Here is a 17,829-nt window from a genome sequence, read left to right as displayed (position 1 = left end):
TATGGCCCGTGACAAACATCTACACTCCGATTAGTGATAATTTCAAAGCCTTGATTTATTACAAGTGTAAACTCTCTAGTCAGTGGAGAAGAGGGTGTAGATCATGAGTTACAGTTGATGGCAATGGGTTTTGGTGGGTGGTGGGTCAAAGTGCGTCACGGTGGGTCGTTGTTGACAGTGAGTGATGGGTCAGTGGATCATGAGTCAAGTTTTCATTGACTCACGCTACCTCTGCCTCTGGGTCCGCCATCAGTGATGCCCAAGCAACAGAAATTGAGATTAAATAACAACAGTGCACATTTTGCAAGCCTCTTTTTCTCTCAATCCAGTATTTGAGGAACATTTTGTAACGTTATATTTATATTTTAACTTGTTACATATATATATCCACAGTTCGAATCACTTAATTGGAAAACGCAATTAATTACCTGTAATTGCAATATTTACTAAATACCTTGAAAATCAAGCACATTAAATGTTTGACACAATTAACTTTTATTCTTCTTATTTCATAAATGAATTATTCTGTTGCCATAGCAACCAGAGACAAATGCCTATCTTCTTTTCAACAACTGACATTACATGATTATATAAAATCAACATATATATTCTACATTTTTTTCTTTTTCTTATCAGAGATGGAGTGGGTCAGTGGGTCGGTGGCTCAGTGGGTCAGTTTCCTGAGTGGGTCATTGGGACAACAGCATGTGACGCACTGTGACCCACCACCCACCGTGACCCACTGCGACCCACCGACTCAGTATGATCTACCGACCCATTCTGCTCACTGCATTGTAGACAGTATCTTCTGAAGACTGGTAAATTTGTCTTCGTTTTACTTTCAAGACCTTCATTTCCCTTCTTTTTCCACTTGTTTCTGTCTACTTCCTGAGGTGAGTATATTTAACCAAGTGAAAAAAGAACTTCAGGCACTTTTGTATATTGATATTTGAAATTGTAATAATAGCAATAGGACTTACACTACAACTTGGCTTTCGAGACCTCTGTCTTTAGAGCTAACTACTGGAAAAAATACATTTTTGAATCACTGTAATATATAAATTATTGTATAAAAAATTGAATGTAACTATGTGTGACTGATCATCAATGTCAAATTACAAAGTCAAATGAAATTACTTTTGGTATATAGTTAAGCCTTAATCCAAATTGGGATGTTATATTGCTTTTATTATAATGCATAATATCCTAAGGAGGTAGTGAGGATCCGAATTTTTGCGGGAAAAAAATGAGTATTTCGCAAGCCGTTAAACTTACGGAGCTGAAATTCAGTGTATTAACTCTTTATTGAAAATAAACAGAATGTGTCCTAGCATTTTAAAATTCTACTTTATGTGGGGGGTGCACTTTCTATATATGGAAAATTGGCAGTGAGTTGGCTTGTAAAAATGATCGAAAACGATCGATGTTATTTAAGAAAAAAATCAGAAACAAAAAATACAGTGCTTGGCTTCATATATCCATTGCTTTCTGCTATAATAATTGCTGAAGCTTATGTTTATTATATGGAGCGCTTACAGCACAGAGCAATCAACCCATAAAGTTGTGAGAAAAATAGACATAAAATTTGTACTGTAAGCTTAATTACACGGAAATTTGAAGTTTGGATTGTACGCATAATTGTATGGAAAATTTTACACTTTTCTTCTCTTTACGTTGGTTTACTTATTTTGATTTGGAACTTTCAAATTTCATCCTTTTTTCCCCTGAAAAGTTTTGATAATTCAACAAGGAAATAATTATACTATGATAATTTAATTGAAATTCATCGTAATTTGGCACATGGCAAACAGCAGTATGGTAATTGAAGGGGAAGAAGGAAGGAAATTCCCATTCACCTCTGAACACTTTCCAGGAACCTCGTTCCCTTTCGCTTTCTAGACGGGGAGGGAACTTGGTAATGGCATCAAACCTTCATGTGTAATTACAAAAATTAAATTTATAAACAAATAAGAAATCATCAGTTTATCAGGCTTTAATTGATCACAAGATTCCCTATCAAAGGCGTGGTAGATGAAGTTTCTGTTCTCCATGAGTCGACATTGAAAACTGACATGGTCGATATGGAAAAGATGTTGTATGGTGATAGAGAGATGATACTTCTTGCTAAGTATTTCAAACCTGACCAAGAAAAATCGTTATCAGACTTAAGTCTAACAAGCAGATTGTCGATGAGAAGTTGCAGAAATCGGGTAGAAGTATTATCAATTTCCACGACAGAGTGCGAACGGGGATTTCCCCTTATGAATTTACAGATAACTGATATTAGAAATAGACTAATGTAAGTGCTCAAACATTGTCTAACTTGTTGTTCATCAATGTTAATGGACCACCGCTACACAAGCTCAAAGTAGACGAGCTAGTTATTTCTTGGCTGAAGGATGGACATCATTCCACTGCGGATGATTTACCGCCAAAAAGTTACCAACAGAAAATAAATCCGATTTCAGATTTGTTTTAAGGTGGAAAATTACGAGTTACGGAAAATGTATACTTGTATTACTAATGACTTATTTGTGTCATTCAACTTTGTACCTAATTTTTAATAAGTCTCTTCTTTGCTTTAGCTAAACCACTTTGAACAAATATTCATAATAATTGCAATTATGCATATTTGTAACTTAAATTCAACGTGATGTTTTAGTGATTACACAAATTACAATTATGAGCATACTTTATGGAGATGCTCTCACATAGTGTGCACGAGCACCTTTATACCCTATAAACAACTGATTTTTCAAGTGTTTTGTGAGGAAAATACTGTGAACTGAGAAACCATTACCTTTGCCATATTCTATAGGGGTATCCTGCGAATAGAAGTTTCTTGTGGAATGCGTTCAGAAATTAACACTTGCAAGAATACTCTCTTAGTACAAGTATATTTTAGGCACACTCTAATTTCCCCCACCTCGAACTGTTTCAATTTCCTCACTGACAAACACTTTACCATTTTATATCGTAAAGGTCAGATCCACCGTTATTGTAACAGAGTGGTGCTTGAGCGATTGACTAGAAATTCAAACTCCGATTAGTGACAATTTCACAGTTTTGTTTTATTACAAATGTAAACTCTTTAGTCAGTTCAGAAGAGGCCGTGGATCGTGTTCAGAGTTGATGACGATGGATTTTGGTGAGTCAGAATAGGTCAAAGTGGATGAGAGTGGTTCATGGTGGGTGGTGGGTCACGGTGGATCAGAGTGGGTCACGGTGGGTGGTGGGTCACGGTGGGTGGTGTGTCAGTGAGTTGTGGGTCAAGTTTTCATTGACCCACGCCAACTCTGCTTCTTATCAACAAATTGTGCACTTTTTAGCGCCGTGACCCAAAATAGCTACAATTAGAAATAGAAGTAATTCACAGATGTCAGATATACAATATGTCAGACATACAATATCGTTGTATATATGGCTCCCGACAAGGACTTCCTAAATTACAATTTAAGAAAGAATTCTGGACCGTTACATATTCTTACATACATGGTTACCTTCCGGATAGCCCTCCTATATATAAAATACAATACATATATTAATTTCATTTTATATCAATAATAATCTTACATTTATTTAATAATCAATTATATTTTAATTCTATAAATTATCGTCGAAAAGAACTTCAAAAATAGATCAACTTGTTAATTATTTTGGTTCAAAAATAGATTCTTTAATTCAGTATCTTCGGAGCTCATTAACACATTAAACGAAAATACATTGACATATTACATAACGTATTTCTTCCATTTGGAAGATATTTATAAAAGATTTTGAAAACACAATATTGATAAGTGAAGCGAATTACAAAGAAATCATAACAATACTCAAAATGAAACAAAACAAGACTTGATCAATATAATGGAATAATACAAATAATGAAATTATTATACAGAGTGAGCACAGAAACAATACCTGATTTTAAAGTGCCATATAATGAACATTTAATTGAATTTTTACATGAAATTTTGTACAGAGCTCAGTAAACTCAAAGTATTTTCCCATCTATCTTTTCAGAATCCTAGTTGTTATCAGGGCAGTTAGAGGGCAGTAACATCAAAAATGGCGTTAACCCCACAGCAACGAAGCTGGTGCGTTTTACAATTTGCAAAAACAAGCAGTTTTGTGAGAGTGTAGCGTGATTTCAAACGACAATTTAATGCTGATCCACCCACACACAAATCCATTGTGAAGTGACATAGAACGTTTATTGAGACGGGGTACATTTGTGATCAAAGAAAAGGACATTCAGGGCGACGTCCAGTCTCCGAGGAAATTGTGAAGCGCGTAAGAGCAGCCTTCGTACACAGCCCACAGAAGTCTACACGTAAAGCTAGCAGAGAGTTGCAGATGCCACAAACAACAGTAAACAAGATCTTACGCAAGCGTTTGCGGTGTTACCCGTACCGACTGCAGTTGGTTCAGAAGTTATACCCACAAGACAAGGTAAAGCGCCGTGAGTTCTGAGAGACTGCAAAATTTCATGGAGGACAACGAAACCATTCTGACGAAGATCATTTTCAGCGATGAGGCGACATTTCACTTAAGTGGAAATGTAAATAGAAACAATGTAAGGATATGGGGAACCCAGAATCCTCATGCAACTGTAAATGTGGAACGTGACTCACCGAAAATCAATGTTTTTTGTGCAGTATCAGAGCGTCGGGTGCACGGTCCGTTCTTCTTTCAGGAACAAACAATTACAGGTGAAAGTTACTTAGCATTGCTACGTAACTGGTTGATTCCGCAACTTAGTAATGCAGGGATAGACAACTTCGTTCTACAACAAGATGGAGTGCCGCCACACTGGCATGGTGCTGTACGCAGGTTTCTAAACGAGAACCTCCTAAACCGATGGATAGGGCGCTCTGGAGTCAATGATTAAGTTCTTTGCAAGTGGCCTTCAAGATCACCTGACCTCACTCTTTGTGACTTCTTTTTGTAGGGATTTGTGAAGGACAAAGTGTATGCACTCCACTACCCGCAACTCTGAACGATCTCCAAGAACGCATCAGTGATGCTGTCAACTCCATCACACCAGATATGCTTTACAACGTGTGATTGGAGTTAGATTACCGCCTCGATATTTTCCGCGTTACGGGTGACGCGCACACCGAGTGTTTGTGATTTAAATTATTGCAACAAAAAATTTTGAGTTTTATATCACTGTTCAAAATTTCAACAAAATATTCCTTCGCATATTAAATTTATACTAATTTGAGACCTAGGACTGTTTCTGTGCTCACCCTGTATTAAGAACTAGCAAAGTTTATGTGGTTAGAATACAGTATAACATGTTTTGTTTATTAAGGCATAGCTAGCATAACTTTGATAGGCAATATTCGTATTAATTTATATTAAGAACATTATTTATATTATCTATATAGAAATCAAACAAAGTACGAATTATAAATGAAATCATAATGATATTTAAAGTAAAATGAAACAAAAATCAATTGAATATGTTTTTCGGACACCACAACATTAGCTTAAGTTACATCACCAAAGAATTGGGTTAAGTTGCATTGCACGCTACCATCTTGTGTACAGTTTTGCCTATTATGGTATTCTGATTTCTATTTTGAGAATTTCTGCCACATATGAATCTATTATGAAATCCATTCCGTGGAAAGTTTAACTTATTGTTCGCTTGATTCCTGAATGTATTACGATTGTTCCTAAATGTGTATTATTGTTCCTGTTTCTCCTAAAATTGGATTCGGTTCTATTACCGGTAAAATTGGGTTCAGTTCTATTATCGTTACAATGGTATCTCTCTCGCATTAAGATCACCTTCTTCGCTGATATTAATGTTGCGAAGAGGTACATAACTAACTTGATTACGATTAGTATTGACTTGATTCCGATTACTATTAGCCTGCAACATAGATTGACTTTCAAAATTTTGCACTATCATAATAAGGTGATTGAAATCAACGCATTGTACAGAAATCATTTGTTGGAGCTTAAAACGTAACGAGATTCGGATTGATGCCTGTTGGTATGGATTAATTAACTTCAATTCATTATATACGGATATCACAAAATCAGTAAGACTTATCCAATTTTGGATTATAATGTCTATTTCGAACTAAGACGCCTCTATTGGCCAACATGAAGTCGTTTTCAAAATTAGAAAGTAAGGCATTTTTAAAATCTAAATAATTACGTAAATTACTTCTGATCGCTTTGAATCATACAGAACACGTTGGTAGTAAAACATGCGGCAGAATTTTCAGAAATTTAGATTTGTCTATGCCAATTAAGTTACATTCCTCTTCGAATTTTTCTAAAAATACACTGACAGGTATGTCTTCCAACCTTCCACTAAATTTCGTTAAAGATCGAATTTCACTGAATTTGAAATGATAATTGTTACTATGAGACGGTTTCGTATGATTAGATCTTACACATCTGGCTTTCCTGCGATGTAATGAACGGGGTCTTCTTTCTTCCTTCCCGCTGCTACAGGCACTTTCATCCCTCTCCGAAGAGGTTTCCGGTAAATCACTTTCTTCTATTGCTAATCTGGGTTCATTGGATAAATGGTCCCTGTTGATAATCGAATTAGGGTTAATATTTATGATCATCTTTTTCTTTATAGTATCTGTTTCTTCCTGTAATACTTTGACTTGGTTACTATGTTCACTAACCTGCGTTTCAACAACATCCACTGCACTTTATACAACTGAAAATCTGTGCAATATTTGTTCCATCATGCAGTCGGTTCGTTCTAATTTAGTATATATTTGCTGTGTTATTTGCTCTAATTTATTATCCATTCGCTGAATCATAGCCTGTGTAATTTGTTCAAATTTAGTATCTATTTCTGAAACCTAGTATCCATTTGCTGAAACGTTTGTTCAAATTTAGTATCTATTTGCTGAAAACTAGTGTCCATTTGCTGAAACGTTTGTTCAAATTTAGTATCTACTTCTGAAACCTAGTATCCATTTGCTGAAACGTTTGTTCAAATTTAGTATCTATTTGCTGAAAACTAGTGTCCATTTGCTCAAACTATTCTTCAAATTTAGTATCCATTGGTTACATTTGCTGCGACAAAGGTTGACCTAACTGTTTTATAAAGTCAGCTACATTTGTTGATGTCTCCAAACCTGATGTTCCACCCTCTTCTTCATTATTACTTTCAACATCTATTTTAAGATTGCGATAGATTTTTCTTTTACTTCTCAACAAAGTGTGCTCCGTTTTGACGTCTTTTCGAGATTGCTTACTTTTCTTCACGCAACTCTCAAAGTATGTCCTGGGCGAGATAACACCGTCTAAAATGTAACGTTATATTTATATTTTAACTTGTTACATATATGTCCACAGTTCGAATCACTAAATTGGTAACGATTAAACACCTTAATTATTACCTATAATTGCAATATTTATTAAATACCTTGAAAATCAAGCACATTAAATGTTTGACACAATTAACTTTTATTCTTCTTATTTCATGAATGAATTATCCTGTTGCCATAGCAACAACAGACAAATGCCTATATTCTTTTCAACAACTGACATTACATGATTATCTATATATAATCAACATATATATTTTACATTTTTGTTCTTCTTCTTATCAACAAATTGTGCACTTTTAAGCGCCGTTGCCCAAAATAGCTACAATTAGAAAATTGAAGTAATTCACAGATGTCAGATATACAATATCGTTGTAATTTTACCTGGAGAATAATACGCCATTACTATTTTATTTTACATACAATCAACCCTGAACTATTAAGTTATGCGGTAGATACGTAGTTATTCTGAATTTCTATTGCGTTGCGTATTGAGCGGGCAATTTTCTACCTACACATCAATTCATTACACTTTGCATATTTTTTTAAGAAAAAGAAAGAAACATGTTTATTTGTATACAGTTGATTAACACCATTCATCAAACAATTGAGAGAAAATTAGTTCCACAGAAATAGATACATTTGAATGAATAAAAAAGAAATTATCTTGAAGGTTCTTGCTAATAGTGACAAGTGGTGACGAAGGTTTTGTGTCACAATGAGAATATCTGTGGCACCGTAATAAAAATTATAAATATTATATGACGCAAACGTGCTTAAACAAGAAACTATTTCAAAGTAACACTTCTATAAGATAAAAAAAGACAGATACATTTTCTCAATTTCTTAATGTAAGTTATAAATATTATATGTAATTTCTGCACGTGGCATGTTTATACATTCTAGTGATGTAAATCCTCTGAGCTGTGTGATTACGTAATATGTGTTAATCCTTTTTTTTAAATTAGAAAACAGAATGAAATAGGTGATCTTGTTTTATAAGTTGCTTTATTATACAGTAGAGTACCGAAAACTCGGGCTAATATGGGCAGAAGGGTGGCCGAGTTTGTGAAATGTCGGGTTACCGAAAATGTGGTTTAAAAAATATAAATACGAGTGTTTTCTCAGAAAATACAGTACTGTACTTGTATATATTTGTTGTTTGAGAATACAACAGAGAATAAATTACCCAATTACCCTTACACAAAGGAAAAGTATGTACTTTATGAAGCCTTAGAACATTTACTATACATGAAAATGAAAATAAATGAATACTCACTGTATAGTAATTTACGTGGTAAGACAGACCTCAGGAGAATACTTGAAAGGGTATTATTATTATTATTATTATTATTATTATTATTATTATTATTATTATTATTATTATTATTATTATTATTATTATTATTATTTGCCCTGCGATCGTGTGGCTGAGTTACCCGGACTGCCGGGTTTTCAAGTGGCGAGTTTTTATCAGCTAGTAAAGAGTCATCTCTATTCTTTGACAGAATTATAGTAATTATTATATACCTAAATACTATTGACGGTCTTGATTTGACCCGATTAACTCGCCAAGTCATCATTGTTTCTGAAAAGCATTAAGTTGCTTTATATGTGGTTTCTAAATAGTGAGATGTTATATTTTCATGTTCATTTTTCAGCCATTATTTCGTCACTTAATACTCGTTACATTAAAGAAACAGCTTCCATGTTCAAATCCCAACCACTGGTACCACTGATTTTTACATTGCTTCAGATCCTAATGATTCCGCTTCTTTCCTAAACGGCGTGACAAACATCTTGGCATTTGAAGGCGGCGCTCCAAGTTCCCTTTAAATGCTGCTAGCAAATGAGAGTCCAGCAGTATTGCCACGTTTTATTTTCTCCACATCCACGTTTATTCTCTGCCACCTGATCGCGCTGTAGTTTGTCTGCTTAGCCATAACAACACCCCTTAGGACTCGGCAACATCGCGTCAGAGCTTGCGTTTTATTCGTTTAGCTGAAATGCCAAGATGTTTGTCACAGGTTTTAGCTTACGATAGCGATTTGTTTCAGACGTTACACAGAATTGAAAAGTGGGTGGTAATACCAGCGCAAATATAGCAATGATACCAGCCTAAACTTAATAACAAAGGTTTCTGTACTTCCCAAACTTCTGAGTTAATCTTGAAATATCAAGCACATAGTGATAACTTATTAGTTACACAGTCCATAAGAAAACCATATCCTTGCAAGTTTCGAGGTAAATAGTTTATTTTACGCCGCGTGATTCAGTCAGGGTTGTCACTTTTGCATACACTGTGTGATCAAAAGTATTTGGAAAGCTACCTGAAACTGAAGTCAAAGTTTACTCATGGGTTCATCTCATGTAATGACATTTAATGCAGAATTGGTCTACCTTCAGTCTGAGCCACCCTCTCGCAGACATAATTCCGATAATGCGGCGGAAAGTTCTGTCGCATGCCAGCCAATTCATAGCGGAGAGCTGCACGAGGGCATGAATCAATGTGGATTTTTGTGGATCTGGAACGAAGATGATGTCTCAGAATACCTCCTAAATGTATAATTGAATTCAAATTAGAATTCCGAGTAGACTAGTATGTTACTACTTATACGTAGTTGTCACGAAGCCACTTTCGCATAGATCATGTAGTATGAGCGGATGGTTGGTCTGTCATGCAGATTCGTACGGCCGGGCGGGAAGCCGGGAAATTTGCCGGTGGGCCCTCGACGGTGGTTTTTTTTTTTTTTTTTTTTTTTTTTAGTGGACGCTCTGTGTCGTATCGTAAATAGCGGTATATGTATAAAAAGGCACACGTCACGCACTCCTCGCATACAGGAGTACCGGAACGAAGAACGATAACACGTCGAGCACCGGTAATATAGTCAGCTAATCCCAGACCTGCGTTGCCGCCCATGATGTTGCGAAAACAGCCTTCGTAATTCGTCTTCTGACTTCGAAGGTTTCTGACTTCCCACTCAACTTTATAATTTTGCTAATATTGAAGTATTCAGATAAACTGAAATCCCAAATGATGCTATAACTTGAAACTTACATTTTACAGCACCATTGTGTTCCGTATAGAAACTATACAGGGCCAGATTAACACTATTGGAGGCCCTGGAGCGGGAAAAGACAAGGGGAGTCATCAAAAACTTTTATGATTGGCCCTCTTTCAATATATTTAAAAAGTCTATGAATTATATAGGAGTGACTCATTTCATGGTTTTTAAACTTTTATGGTAAAAATGTTTTCAGAAATTTTAAACATTTTTGGAGCCCGCTTGGTCACGAAGTCCTGGAATAAAACATGAAAACTCAACAGGATTTTTTTCTTTTTTTTTAAAAAAAAAAGGGAGGAAAATATTTATATCTTTAGAGAAATGGGCATTATGTTAGATCAGCCAGTGCTAGGAGAAAAATTACTGCCTTATAAAAGTTTCAAATCTGCATTTTAAGGCTTTTCAGCATCTTGATCTAAGTGACACTCCTGAATTCCCTTTTATTGTCATGGGAAGGGGCAGTACGTACATGTGAGTGGGCCGCTTACAAAGTATCTTCCCGGTGGACACCTAGATTGCAGTACGGCCCTGCTGTCATGTGCATCTATTATATGCAATGCTCACTCGAGGACTAGTCTTCGATGATAGCCATAAAGTAAGCTTTAGCATTGTAATGAAATCATGAACTATGAATTTAAAAAATCATTAATTTTATTCATGAAAATCAAAATGTGAATTCAGTGGATGAAGCACAACTAAGACTTTTGTAACACCTTAATTTTAGTACGCATGCATAACGTTACTTTTAAAATCACGAGGAAAGAACTTGCAAATGAAATGAAATGAAATCTTTGAGTTTTACGTCCCACGGTTATGCCGGTTAGGCTAAAGGAGACGGTGATTATGAGAGATGAGTGAAATGGTGGAATGAAGAAAGTGGGAGGAAACGGGAGAAGCCCGAGAAAACCCACGAGCACGGTGTTTGTCCACCACAAAGTTCACTTGGCGGGGGCTGGGATCGAACCCGGGACCCCAAGCGCCAGAGGTGAACGCTCTACCACTGAGCCACCGCGCCCCCCCAAAAGAACTTGCAATCTTTCTAAAATTGTTGAAGGTAGAAGAAAAGTACAATGTGAATAAGTCAACAAAGCGCCTGTGGTAATAAAACAATGTATTCAGTGGCGTATTTAGGAGGGTGGCTATCCGACTGAAGCCCCCCTCCCGAAATAATTTCATTACTATTTATTGGCATTATACGTAGAACACAAATGCTTCTTACTGGTTCTCAAGCCCCCCCCCTCCCCCCCAAAAAAACAAGAACCTAAATACGCCACTGATTGTGTGTGTCAATAGATAAAACTAATTACTATTCCAGCTAAAATCATGAAATAATGACAGCATATGCCTTGTGGTAAATTAGACTTCAAAAATATTTCTGATTTTTTTCCCCACCCTTAGGATAATAACAATATTTTTCAGAAATTGTCATTTGGATTTTCCTAAGATTTGGTACACTTTAGAATACAATGCAATGGCTTTTAGCAATTTAGAAAAGAAACATAGTTGAAACAAACATGGACAGTAACTCATATAAAAAGACCAGGTTTCCAACCAAAGATCATCCTACATTTCATTTTCGAGTATCGAGTCGCAATGGAGAAGTCTCTAAGAAGATACCACGAATACAAGAATTTCAAATACACAGAAAGAGAGAGACTGCTGTCTTGTCAAAGCTAAATTGCAACTGCAATAGGTAAAGCATGACAATAGAAAGCTTAAACGGTCTATTTGCGTATCATATGATTTTGGGAAATTTCTAAAATGACAGGCAAAAATTGAATACTTAAATATTCAGCTCATTTCTGTTATAATTGGCCAAGTATTGAGACAGTTTATAAATTACCTATTATGCACTTAAGCTTACATACTGTGTCAGATGTTGAACTCAACACTCTTAAATGTTTACATTCAATGATTACATTGTTATATCCGCTATACTATAGTACTACTTTTCTATATGTATCAATTCCTCTGTGAACCATTTGGCTCATCAATAAAATATTGGCATTCATGACAATAAGAGATTGTAACCACTACTCTTAAATTTGATTTACTAATTCACTGTAGCCTTTTAGTTATTGATAATGACTTAATTTAATCCTTATTTCTTTAATATTTTAATTTTTTGCGCAACATGTACCACAATGTCCTTCTAAGAATGTGCTATGGCATTACCGAGTAGAGCAATAAGATAATCATGCCCTTTCCAGGCCCGTATCCAAGGGGAGTCTAGGGAGGCCGGGCCCCCTAAAATTTTTACGGTAGGCTTGCGATTGAACTATAATATTTTGATGAACTATAATATAGTTGGACCGGGCTCTCCTAACTTCTTCCGAGCCCCCTCTACATTTTTGGGCTGGCTACTGGCTTCGCCCTTTCCATAAGAGACAGGACCGCTCTATAATGTCCTACAATCAAATTTCATTTGTAGGCATTACACAGTCCAGTAGATGCCTGTCACGAAATATTCTTCCAAACCCACACTCTTCCATTATTCCAAAGAATGCCTTTTTGAATTTCCATAATGCATTGCAGTAGCTCAATACATTAACTTTGTTAGTGTCTTTGTTAGTATCATGTGAGGTTCATAGGCAGCAGCAAGATTACCGCAGGATTCTAAAACATGTATTTTTGGATAGCGTACGTTTTAGTTCCTAAGGGAAATCTTGACCCGACTAAGATAGGTCCCATAGTTTTGGAGCTATGGACCTTTAAAGTTCATTTTTTCATGTTTTCGGCAGCCTATAACACCGAAGGAAAGATTTGTGCACCCAGGTTGATCTATATACTTTTTGTCTTATCTTGGTGTCAGGAATCACCTGCCAAACGTTGTCGGTGTTGTTTTAAAACACCCTGTATAAAGGTAAAATTCATATCCTAAGCGATATCCAATAGCGTATAAGAACATGTATGACATTTTTGCAACATAGAAGGATACAACATGTAGTCAGGTAATATTAACGATATAAACGAAACTAAAATGTAAACATACGTATATAGTCCGACTTTGTCCAGGGCGAATTTGTCGATCTTTGTATTATTTCGTAAGTGGACTTCTTTCTGCAGGCGATAATAACCTTGTTTAAACAAGAAAATGGAAGCCTGAGAAAAGAAACTAAAAGTAAAAAGGTATTACAGCTGAAAATGTTTCTTTTTCATTGAATCAAAGACAAGATTGATGTTCAACTGAATGATTTATGAAGCTCTGCAAAAGAATATGTTTTTTATATAGCAGCTCGGGCGAACATAATATTAAGCGCCACTTTAGGTGAAATTAAGGTATTAAGGTGTAATTGAGTTGGGATTGAACCATAGAACTGAATGTAGGTAGTTTAATTTCGGAAATGTACTTAGGCTACAGATTGCAGGGGAAGCTTGTTTGGTTATGTGTCATTGCATTGAATTGCATGGGGATGTTGAATCATTTCCCCCAGTTTCTTCGAAAGTTAGAAAATGTGACATAGCATTATGTTTGCCTGAGCCGCTCATCTATATATAAAGCGAGGGAGGGGGAGGGGATATTTTTTGTCATTCCGTTTGTTGTCATTTTCCTAGAAAAATTCAGAAAGTAAGTAGATAGGATTACTTTGAACAAATAAGAATACCTAGGTAAAAGGGGATTGCCACGTTAGAAGAACTTGTAGCTGTCATTAAAAAAAATCTTGAAACCCTACCATATTTCACTCTGTACATAGTCTTGAAAGGGTCATAAAACATTTTTTCCATCTTGCAAGGAGTCGAACAGTGTCCAACTTTCTGGGATGTCTTGCTTGCTACCTGCTATCGCCCTCCCGCTGACATAAAGGAAGAACCAGTTTCGTCGCTTCCGAAACAACGGATTCTTTTGGACAGGGAAAGGGAGTACCCTAAAATACACGTTTTTTAATGAGGAGGTTCACTATTTGTCCACTAGAGTGCAGTGCTGCATAGGTGGAAATACCTTTCTTGCTTTCAAGAAGTTGTAATATGTACACAGTAAATAGAAAGATTGGGTTTCAAGATTTTTTTAATGACAATTACAAGTTCTTGTAAAGTGACAAGGCCTCTTAAGTTTGCTCATGAGAAGATTAGAGACCAACGTAATGATCTACACGTGCTCCTAATGCCATGTGTTGGACGACAAAACAGAGAAGACTTGTCAATCATCGTTAACAATCGTCAACAATCGTCAAATAACAAAGATCAACGAAGTCAGGCGACATTTTAAGAAGTCAGTCTTGTGCTTACAGTACCACATTCAAACTTCAGTCAGTCGTTCCTTCTTCTAAAAACAGACAACAAAGGAGGCTGTATCAATATATGCGTGATAATGCACCGTTCCGGAGATATACGCTGTACCGGCTGCAAGGTACGGAAGCAGAGGTGAACACGTTATCAGTGAGCCCATCGGATTGGAAACGTTGGCTACTTGGCGATTGCCAAGGGTTCACGAGGCGCAGGACCTGTAGGCCTTAGTCGAATTTAACCGATCGCAAATTCTTTCTTGACCGACCCCAAATTGGTCTTTCCTAAAGACGTCTTCTCAGGCCTTCATGCTTAAATGTCTATCATGCACATTTTCTCTTCTCTTTCAGCTTTCGCAATTTGTTTAGTACCTTGTACACTGCTTTGAAATTTGTTCTTACCCTCCCATGCACTCAAGTCACATATGAGAGGGGATTTTCTAAATTGAAACTTGTTAAAACTAGACTAAAATCTACGATAGGTCAAAACAATTTGTCTCTTTTACATTTTATGTTTAGAAAAAAGATTTATTCCAGAATGTAGACAAAGAAAAAGTAATTGATTTGGTTGCCTCATCAAGTGAATAACTGCGTAAAATCTGTCAAAGTAACAGAAGTAACTTCAAGATTACGTTCGGTTGTCTCAGTATTATTGTAACTATTTTGCGATCTGTTTTGCATTACATATTTATTCAACACAGAAAATATGATTTTGTCACTTATCATGTTTTGCAACTGACGTTTCATCTGTATATGGGGTCCTTTAAGGAACCGTGCCAAGGGCCCTTAACTTGACCAATCTGCGGCACTGAGTGAGCCTGAGATGCATTGATACGCTAGAAACAGTGGAAACCAGGGCATCGTATGCGTAGTTAAGGGGTGGGATCATGACAACAAGCAAACAGAAGCAACATTTCATTAATATAACATTGGGACATGTTTCCACACTGGGCACAGCGTTGTTAGAGTGTGTTCAAAATGAGCGTGATCTCAGCAGAGATAGGCACGAAGATGACGCACGCACATGTTCAAAAGCACATAACGTTGCTCGAATGATGTTGCAGCCTCAAGTAATGCGTTTCTGTAGTTGCTGAGGATCCCCTACAGGAGACGAACAAACAAGAACTTTGATATGTACTTGCAAGGCAAGGATATGAAAGGTTTCCTCCAAAATAGGTGTCCTGCCATCTAGTAAACATACCAGAGAACTAAGTATGATTTGTTCACTTAGTATGCTGGAGAAAGAAGGGAAATAAGCATTATATTTCCACTTAGTATGCTGGAGGAAAGAAGAGATATAAGCATGATATTTTCGCTTATTATGTTGGAGGAAAGGAGGGAAATAAGATTGATATTTCCACTTAGTATGCTGGAGGAACAGAGGAAATAAGTATGATATCTCCACGTAGTATGCTGGAAGAAAGAAGGGAAATAAACATGATGTTTCTACTTAGTATGCTGAAGGAAAGAAGGGGAATAAGCATGATGTTTCTACTTAGTATGATGGAGGAAAGGGAAATAAGTATGATATATCCACGTAGTATGCTGGAGGAAAGAAGCAGAAATAAGCATGATATTTCCACGTAGTATGCTGAAGGAAAGAAGGGAAATAAACGTGACATTTCCACTTAGTTTGCTGGAGAAACAGAGGGAAATAAGTATGATATTTCCACGTAGCATACTGGAAGAAAGAAGGGAAATAAGTATGATGTTTCTATTTAGTATGCTGGAGGAAAGAAGGGAAATAAACATATTTCCATGTAGTATATGGAAGGAAAATAGGGAAACAAACGTGACATTTCCACGTTCGACATGAGTGGAGAGGCTGAGACAAACATAACGTTTCCACGTAGTATGTGGGAGAAGAGAGGGTGACATGCATAATATACCCACAAAATATGTGACAGGAGAATTAGAGACAAATATGGTGTTTCCACGTAGTGTGCTGGAGGAGGAAGGTGAACAATTTGTTTCTACGTAGTGTGTTGCAGAAAAGGAGGAATATAATCATATTTCCATGTAGTATGTTGGAAGAAGGAAAGAAGACAAGCATGATATTTCCACGTATCGTGTGGGAGAAGACAAGCATTGATATTTTCAACTATAGTTCTTGAATCGAAGAGCAGTTCGTATATAAAGAATGTTGCTTTCTATGTATATGGTGGCTCGTGCCATAAATGAGTCGTCATCCATTCACACGGAAAGGGAACTTCTGGAAAGCACCCCCGATAACTAAATGGCCGACCAGAATACTCATTTCAAAAAATTCGCATTCGCTTGTCAACTCCACGTGGAGTCTTAGTTGCCAGAGTTCCATACGCTGCTGTCCTTTTGTTCTTACATTGACTGACATCTGTTGCATATTAGTCATAGTATTGGAAAGAAAGTAGAGACAAATTTGTGTTAAGTCATTGCAATACATAAATTTGGTGAAAAGGGGGATGGAGGAAGGAAAGGATGCTGTTGCCATTGAAACTTGAAAGAAATTTGCCGAAGTTCCTGTTGAGTGAACGCACTATCCAGAGAAGGAAGAGAGAGGGAGAATTGGACAATTGACGAAATTTTAGTTTAAATTTAGTAACATACACAAAACCACGAACATCATTAAGGTAATGTCCTTAGCAAAAGTGTTCGGAATATATGAAACAAGCTTTCGTTAAAATATACCTACCAAACCGTTTAATGGGAAAGTTTCGCAGTACAGTACCCGATTGATTGGTGAATATCAGAAAATACGTAGAAAAATGTGGATGGAGAAAACCAGGATGCAAACCATAAAGAGTTCCTTATGAGATGACGCACTTCCTCTTAGATACAACAGTAATAGAAGGAAAGGCAAGTAAGGAAAGAAAGACCTAAAAAAAACGAAGAGAATTGTATATATGTATATATATTTGCATTACAAATGAGATCTCGTTTCTCAAATTCATTGGCAGAGGAAATGCAAGCAATAGTTATCCGAGGGGACATTGAATTCCCATCATATGAATTCATGATGCTGAGACGCAACAGATTATGGAAGTGGAAATTCTGCTGCGAGAGAAAGAGAGAGACGAGAAGGGCTACTCAACACACACACACACACACACCTACTATATATATATATATATATATATATATATATATATATATATATATATATATATATATATATATATATATATATATATATATATATATATATTTATATATATATATATATATATATTCTTCAGCCAATTTAATTCGATA

The sequence above is a fragment of the Thermobia domestica genome, chromosome 18 (assembly GCF_964235325.1).
Source record: "Thermobia domestica chromosome 18, izTheDome1.hap1.1, whole genome shotgun sequence".
In the NCBI taxonomy this organism is placed as follows: Eukaryota; Metazoa; Arthropoda; class Insecta; order Zygentoma; family Lepismatidae; genus Thermobia; species Thermobia domestica.
This window is presented reverse-complemented; position numbering follows the sequence as displayed.